This window comes from Dipodomys spectabilis, unplaced genomic scaffold (assembly GCF_019054845.1).
Source record: "Dipodomys spectabilis isolate Male_0828 unplaced genomic scaffold, ASM1905484v1 ptg000286l, whole genome shotgun sequence".
NCBI lineage: Eukaryota > Metazoa > Chordata > Mammalia > Rodentia > Heteromyidae > Dipodomys > Dipodomys spectabilis.
In genome coordinates this window covers 664287-672809 of record NW_024870963.1, presented here as the reverse complement: position 1 = coordinate 672809, position 8523 = coordinate 664287, and the positions used below count along the sequence as shown (strand labels likewise).

The 8523-nt window shown below is 48.6% G+C and overlaps 2 non-coding genes across 2 annotated transcripts; one reads left to right on the top strand and one right to left on the bottom strand.

Annotated features, from left to right (window-relative positions):
* Positions 1–506: 506 nt before the first annotated feature.
* Positions 507–579, bottom strand: Trnat-ugu. The gene has a single exon. It is a non-coding gene; the product is annotated as a tRNA-Thr (tRNA).
* Positions 580–6363: 5784 nt separating this feature from the next.
* On the top strand, positions 6364–6457 carry Trnay-gua. Its single transcript has 2 exons — positions 6364–6400; positions 6422–6457. It is a non-coding gene; the product is annotated as a tRNA-Tyr (tRNA).
* The last annotated feature ends 2066 nt before the right edge of the window (positions 6458–8523 follow it).

The following is an 8523-nucleotide window of genomic DNA, read 5'->3' as shown; positions in this document are numbered from 1 at the left end:
AGGGGAGGGGGAGAACTTGGAATATAATGCACATGAGAAAACCCGGGATCTCTTGTGATTTTAGAAGGAAAATCGTAATTCATTTGATACTATATCAAGTTTAGTGACTCACTGCTTGTGACCCACAAGTGTGGGGCTCCCAGGGAACCCTAGGACCAAGTCTGCAGCGGAGGTCGGGCTCCCCGGCTTTGGGGGTGGGGGAATGTCTTGTTTTTCACATCTGCACACAGCCCACGCAGAAACAGGTTCAGTCCCCCCCCTCCCCCCCCCCCCCCCCCCGGCCGGTTTGCTTCCTACCCGGGTGCTGCTGGGTCAGGGCACGGGACCTGAGTGGCCACACCAGGGCTTCCGCAGCTCCTTGGAGCCTCTGCGGCTTTAGCCTACTGATTCTGGAGCATAAAAGCAGCGAAGGGACTTGATTTCTACACGACCGCGAGGTTCAGTCGAGAGAGGAGGGCAGTTTACGTATAATAAAGAGAAATTCTTTTCTGAAAAAAGGGAATAACAGGCCCCAGCGAGATTTGAACTCGCGACCCCTGGTTTACAAGACCAGTGCTCTAACCCCTGAGCTATAGGGCCAGGCAGAAGGTGGTTCTCTTTCTTTGGTAGAAAAGGAAGCTTTCCTGGCTCTTCACTAAACCAAGTGTAAGACGCAAATAAAATTCTTGATTTTATTTTACCTTCTTTCACAGCTACAGTAATGTAATTCCATCTGCAAACTCTGGTCTAATTGGGAACAATGCTGAGTAGCGAGGGCTTCCATGAGTGCCCACGTCGACATTAACGGATAGATACCGCCCGGTGCATCTGTCTCCCCCACCCCACTTTCAGAATGAAACTTACGGATTCCAATTCTGTATTAGGCACTGCACCAGAAACTAGAGATCCAAACATGAGCTGTAACTTGTAGTCACTATCACAGTTTTGTGGAACCAAAGAACTGCATTTTTGACTGGAAAACGGCCATGAAAGGCAAATGTGCCAGGTGTGAAAGGGTCCCGGATTGCAAAGTCAGCCACCCTGAGGGGCCTGAAGGAAGGGTGGGGTAGAATCGCACAGTGCCGGGGGATTTAGGCAAACGTGAGAGCAGGGCTACCCGTGCCAGGAAAAAAAAAAAAAAAAAGCAAAGCCCAAGAACACATCAGTATTGTTTTAATTTTTATTTTTCATTGTTATTATAAATGTGATGTACAGAGGGGTTACAGTTACATAAGGCAGGTAAAGAGTACATTTCTTTTCCCTCCATATATCCCAGTTTTTCCTCCTGCCCCTACCCAGGAATTGTGTAGCTCCTTTAGTGAATGTCACTGCTACATTTGTTCATCCTTTGTCCATCCATTCAAAGCAGCAGTATTTCAGACTCCATGGTAGAACACTATCTGGAGCAGACACCCCGCCCCCCTTTCCTCAAAAAGGGAAGAGTTAAAAAGATGTGTTAGTAGGTGACAGTAATGACGTTAGACTTAAAAAACAAACAAACAAAAACAAAACAGAAAATGGAAACCCACCAAACATAGATTGCAAAATACATTGAAGAGTAGATAAGCCAGTCAAAGGGAAACACAAGGATGCCCAAGCACAAAACCAAAGGGATAAGAATTATTGAGCCACAAAAGAAGAGATAAAGGAAATTGATAATTAATATGAAACATATAGAGGAAAGAGAGTGGGTTCTCACCAGTACCTTGAAGAAGCAAGGTGATACCTGTAGGAAAAAAAAAAAAAGGAAGTTTGTTCCTAAAGGGTTGTGGAAAGGAGTGCAGTGGACGGGATTAGGTAGGCTACCTTAGAGGTCCTAGCAACCCATAACAATTGTGCTAGTCAGAATATGCTTGTCAGTTCCATGGACTGATTGGTCAAGGTTAAGTCAAATCACATAAGTCATTCATTGAGTTGGAGCCAGAGTTAGGAACTCATTAAGGAGAATAAAATGAGAAAACAGCAGAAGCCTGGATATGAGCTTTATGAACAGTCCTATTATAACCATATCTATGGCTGTCCCATATCCCTTAAACATTTTAAGTCCAGTCATTTACATATGAGTAAATCTGTTTAAGAAAACTTGTTTTCATGGGTTGGGAAGCTGGCTCAGTGGTAGAGTACTTGCCTTGCATGCTTGAGGCCCTGGGTTTGATTCCTCAGCACCACATAAGCAAAAAGAGAAAACTTGTTTTACCAGTTTAGACAGCAAAGTGACATGACCTGGGTTCCACTGATCGGGCAGTGAGGAAAGGGTACAACTTGAAGCAAAAGACTAGTATATGACCCCATAGGGGAGAAACCTCATATTTTCGCAGATATGGGAGTAGGTATTGGTTTTGCTTTAGTTCTGCAAAAAAAATACACTGCATGACCTAAACAACTCATGTTTTCTTTTATTGTGAAAATATTGTACAGAGGAGTTATAATTACGTCGGCAAGGTAATGAGTACATTTCTTATCAAGCATTGTTGCCTCCTCTGTTGTTTCCCCTACCATCCCTTCCCCTCCCCCCCCCCCCCCCACCTGCCATGGAGTCAAGGAAGTTGCCCTAAAGGAGTGACCGCTAGGAAAGGGACCTTTTCCAGCAGATCTACTTGGGAGGAGATGAACTTGCAAATGAAGACCGCTCTGTTGCCCATATCTGCGCATCCATGTCTCCTGGAGCTGAAGAGAATTAGTAGGTTTGGGCTACCAGTATAAAAGTTTGTCTTGATCCTTTCATGCACCACTATGTGTAGAGAGCTGCGTGCAGCCGCACCTGGAAGATGGCGCTGGCTTCCGCCCTCCGCCTTCCCTATGGCGAGTGCTCATTGTGGTAAACAACTCCTTATATGGCTAAGGCAAAGAATCTGGCTTGCTTCCTCGCACCTGAGCCTATTGGTGGATCCTACGTGGCGTATCAGGGTTGGCTACCCAGGGGGTACTTAAGGCTGTGGGGAATTTTCCCCGGGGTTGGGGTCAGAAGATTACTCAAAGGTCCTGAATAAACTGCAGAGAGAAGAGCTGGGTGTCGCGTCTTCCTTGCTGGTCGAGGTGGTCGTGACAACTATGTTTCCAGTAGATAAATGTTCTCCAAGCTTCAGAACCTAAACGAATCTTTGCTAAATTTAGCAAAGAATTTGAAATTCAATAGCAAAGAGCTATGCTCTTCTTGATCCTTTCCCTTCCCTTGTCGATCTGGGGAACAAATCAAGAAGCCTATTCAGAAAGTAGTTATAATCGCTAGCTGGGCACCAGGCTGAGGCTGCTGACAACCCTGCCTTCAGCAGATGGTTTGCTTTAAGAAAGATTCTTCTTTTTCCATTGGGAGTGAGGGACTCTGTTTCTGTGGGTGGATGCGTGTTACCATAGAGCAGTTCTTTCTGGGAATTTCTCAGCGTCCTTCAGGCAATACTTGGAATCAGTGTCATGTCTCTGACTAGAAGTGCAATGCTGAAAACAGGATGGAATGATATAACTAGGAAAAGCAGATAAAAGAAATTGGGCAAGTTAGTAGGGTGGCTGAATGATCTAAAGTGCTGGACTTTAAGCTCCAGTCTGTCTGGAGGCATGGGTTTGAGTCCCACCACAGCCAGAGTTTTGTTTCTGCAATGACTGGTGCAAAATGATTGGAAATTATTCCCTAGGTTAGTCATTCTTCCTTTGGCCTAACTCCAATACTTGTCTGAATTTTCTTAAGACCTACCATTGCACTATTGAACTCATTGAGTCTGGTACCATATTCTCATCTTTTGTTTGGGAGCCTTCCAAACCAGTACTAGGATGGCTAACATCTGGCCTTTCCCAACCAGATTTCATGAGAATTCTAAATTATCTCATCAACTATGAGTAGAAATGTTTCTGGGTTAGAGGTGTGGCTCAGATAGCAGAGTGCCAGCCAATGAGCAAAAGCAAACATCAGATAAAGTTCAAATCTTGTTCTTGGATCAGAGGAAGGAAGGGAGGGAGGAAAGAAGGGAAGAAGGGGGGAGGAAGGAAGGAAGAGAGGGAAAGAGGGAGGGAATTCCAAACATTGTCAAATGTCCCACAGAGCACAGGAAGCAATAATGTCTCAATAAATGTGTGGATTGTCTCTGAACTTCCATATAACAGAAGTTTTTAATTTTGACAGTGTGCAGATAATGTTGTTCCCCTACAATTGGTCATGCTATCAATGTTACATCTGAAAATTCTTTCCCTAAAATAAGTTGAGAGACTTTCTTCCTAAAAAAAAAAGTCTTGGGGGGGAGGGGGGGTATGATTGGGTGGGGGGGAGGGGGGAGGCTGGGAAGGAAGGTGAAGGGTAAACAAAGGAGGAGGCTGCAATGCTTGGTAAGAAATGTATACATTATCCTGCCCATGTAATTGTAACCCCTCTGTACAGTATGTTCTCAAATAAAATAAAATAAAATTTTTAAAAAAAAAAAAAGGGGGCTGGGAAGGTGGCTCAGTGGTAGAGCGCTAGGCCCTGGGTTTGATTCCTCAGCACTACATAAGCAAAAAGAAAAAAAGCCGGAAGTGGTGCTGTGGCTCAAGTGGTAGAGCTCTAGCCTTGAGCTGAAGAGCTGAGAGACAGAGCGCAGGCCCAGAGTTCAGGCCCCACAAAAAAAAAAAGGTCTTGAGTTGTACTGTTAAGTATATGAATGAATGACTTTGAGTTATTTTTTGGTATACGATGTGACATAGGGATCAAAATTATTTCTTCTTGCAATTTTTTACCACCATTTGTATAAAATAACTACTTTTCTTCACTGAATTTCCTTTACAAATTTCACAGCAATTTATTAACAAATTATGGACAGTTTTATTTCTGTACTTATACTGCACAATTCCATTCTTCTTTGTCTTAATGCCATTGTGGTACTATGTTAATTACAACACCTTTATAATAAATGAATATAATGATAAAAATCAATTCAACCATAAATCTAATAACTGAGTCAGTACAAGTGAGTCCTCTAACTATATAGTCTTAAAAATATTTACATAATATATATAATTTATATTTATGGATTCCTTCTTTTTGTGAGTGGTGTGTGTGTGTGTGTGTGTGTGTGTGTGTGTGTGTGTGTGTGTGTGACTATCTGACTGTCTGTCCTGGGACTGGAAAACAGATGCTGAGCACAGTTTCTCAGATTTTTTTGGCTCAAGGCTAGATACCTACCACAACTCCATGAAACCATATCTCTGATAGTTAATTGAAGACAGGAGACTTTGAGAGCAATTAAAGAGTCTGGGCACTATGATCACAGAACAAGGTGCAGGATGTGAAAATATGCTCAGAGAGTGCTAATACAACCACAAGGTAAGACACAGGCTAAGGGAATGAACTGTTCACATTGGAAATAGATTCTGAATCCAAGCCCATAATGGAAAGAAAGAAAATGTGGGGATCACTTGAAAGCCACAGCAGACCCCTAGGAAATTCCTGGATGTTCCTAGCCCATTGACCTAAGCAACCCCAGGCCCTTTCTGGGACATTTTCCAGCATGTCTCCTCCTGCCCTCAATACAGACAATATTGGGGTAGAGGGGAATTCAACGCATGGAGAGAGAAGTCTATAGAGGATGGCTCTCTTCTCACTGTATGGCCAACACTACTCCCTGCTGGTGGAATGAGATGGCATCTATGGATACCTTCCCTTGCCTTCTCTCCTGTTCCCTCCCCTCCCCTTCACTCCCCTCTCCTCCCCTATCCCTTCCCTTTTCCTGCTTTCTTTGAGGTACCTTCTCCTTGCTTTCTCTCCCCTACCTAAACCTAGCCTCCCATCCCCAGCTTTTTCATCTCCTCAGAAGCAGTCCTCCCTGCTCACCCACTCATGTTCCACTTTCTAGCCAAGAGCACAGGAGAATGAATCAGTGAGGTCTACCCTGCTCTTACAAGTCCCCCTGGCTGACCAGCAAGCCGAAGATCAATCCTTTGATTCTCTTTCAATACTGTTCATTACTTCTCCTCCTCCTGCTCCTACTCCACCTTTTCCTCTTCCTCCTCCTCTACTTATCCTTCTCCTTCGCTTTCTCTTTCTTCTTATTCTCCTTATTTTTTCCCGGCTCCTTCCCATGCCCCTTAAACTTCCTCCTCCCCTATCTAATCCTCCTCTTACAGCTTCTCCTCCCCTTCCTTTGACTCCCCTGACCCCTCTGCAGCAGCACCCCTAGCACCAGCAATGAGCAGCCACCTCTGTCAGCAGTGCCAGTGCTACTAGCAGGGCTCCCTGGGCTTCCCAGGTCCCAGACTGGAGAGCTGGCAGCTCCCAGGAGGCCTTGGGGGCGGGCCCAAGGGAGGCTGGGCAGGTTCCCAACCAGACTCAGTCAGTCTCTAGAGACCTGCTGCTTTCCAGGGACACACCTGGCCTCCCTGCTAGCCACAAAGACCAAGCACCCAGCCCACAACAGCGCACACCCTTTGATAGCTCAGTTGGTAGAGCGGAGGACTGTAGACTGGACACCCAGCCGCGGCCATCCTTAGGTCGCTGGTTCGATTCCGGCTCGAAGGAAGTGCCTGAAGCTTTTGGCAAACACACACAGACACGCAGCCACGCCCTGTTCTACCTGGCCAGGCCGCGTCCCCAAGCCTCCAAGGCAAAACCCAGCAGAGCCTTGCTTGAGCTTTTGGGACCTCACACCTCCAAGGCACACAGCCCGGCTCCCTCCTGGACACACTGCAACCCACACAAGCTCCTCAGGGACACAGCCAGCCCCTGCCTGGAGCCTCCTGACTCCTGCCAGCTGGACACACAACCCCCGCCTGCCAGCACCTTCACTTTTAGCTGCCTGACACCCCAACCCCATCCCAACACTCCACCTCTACCTTGCCCCTCACCACAGCTCTGCTGCCCCTGACCCCTGGGCCTCTCTAGCCACTGAGCACAGGACTGTCAGCCCCACCTCTTGCTGACCCCGCCCTACCCTGGACCAACCCAACAAGGAATCCACCTCCTGCCTACCCACACTCTTGCCTCCAGTCCCAGCACTGCAAAGGCCTCTCACAGTGTCCCAGTGCCTGCTCATCTCACGCCTTCATCTTCACCCTTCCCTGCAGCTCTTCCTCTGTCCCTGTCTCTCCACTTGTTTCTATCTGGCTTCTTGTGTGTTGGGCTCTCTCTGTCTCTTCCCTCTCCCTGCCTCTCCTGGGGTCACTGTGGGCCCCTTCCTGTCTCTTTCCCTGTCCCACACTGACTCTCCTGCTCCCCTGTGTCTCCCTAGTTACTGGAATGCCTGAGGCCTTTCCGTGCCAACTGCAGACCTCTGGAGGGCACAGGGGACAGGAGGCAGGAGGCAGCAGAGGTTCTTCAGGTAGTGTTGCCCAGGAGGGCTGGGATTTGACAGGCATGTGGCCCAGCTGCCCACATCTCCTGGACCCCACCTTGGCTGTGCATCCCCCTACAGGGGTGTTGCCTTGGCCTTCTGCAGTGGAGAGAGCAGGGACATCTGGCACTGGGTGGCTGGTGGGCATTAGTGCCTGGACCCTTCCCACAGCCCTGTACCCTCCCCAATGATCCCTGTGCAAGTGACTCACACGAGGCACAGAGAGTGAACCCCCAGAGGCCTGACAAGATCTCAGGGCACTCAGGACACTCAGTGGGCGCTGGACTGCTGGGGCAAAGGGACCGCCACAGCCAGGATAGCTCGAGGGGCATCAGCGTCCTTGCAAAGGCACATCAATGGCGCCCTTTCTTGGCCACTTATGGGCCTGCTGCTGCCTATGAACAGCCTAGATCCTTTCCCTCCCAGTCAGTCCCAAGTGGACCCCAGCAGGAAGAGACTGAGGCCAGGGCAGACAGCTTCGAGGAGGAAACGTGTCAGTCCCCTCTGAGGGGATGGAGTGCGGTGTGGTGGATCTGTGTCCAGTGCTCCCAGAAGAAGGGTCCTCTGGAGCAGTCTCCACACACCTCATGGACACAGGAAGCTGGACACAGACAGGACACACACCCACGGGTAGCGCTAAGGAACCTAGACCTCCCAAGCTAGGGCAGAGAAGGGGATGCTCCCACCCCCCTCCATACATACACACTCCCTCCAGTGCCTCTCCTTCCAAACACTCGCTCCCATCAGTGGTGTTTAGAAGAGAGTTGGCACAAGAGATGTTAGGAGCATCTATGACTTCCGGAGCAGCTGTGACCTTCACATGCCCAGGTTCTACCACCAACCCCTTGTCCTCCATCTACCCCTTCCCCTTTCCCCCCATCAAGCCACGAAGGTGAAGGGATCCCAGGTGCAGGAAGAGGCCCCAACCTTGGGTGACAGCATGCCCAGACTCAGCTTGGCCCTGGAGATGGTTGGATGTGGCTAACATGACGTGTGCTGAAGTCACCCTGCATGGATGTTGACCCTCTAGGCTAGGAGTCACCACATTTGGAACCTTGGAGGCAGAGCCTCATGGGGCAGCCAGCGCTTTCCTGGCTTCTTGCCAGATGGAGTGTGGTGCCAGGGTCCTGATCTTTGTAGCCTTGGGGCATGGGGAGAGAAGGAGTGAGGGGGAGTTAAGGTTGGGGAGCAAAGTGGGCTGCGTGTGATAAAGTCACCTTGACCCAGGTGCCTTCCCAGCCACCTTGCTTTGGGG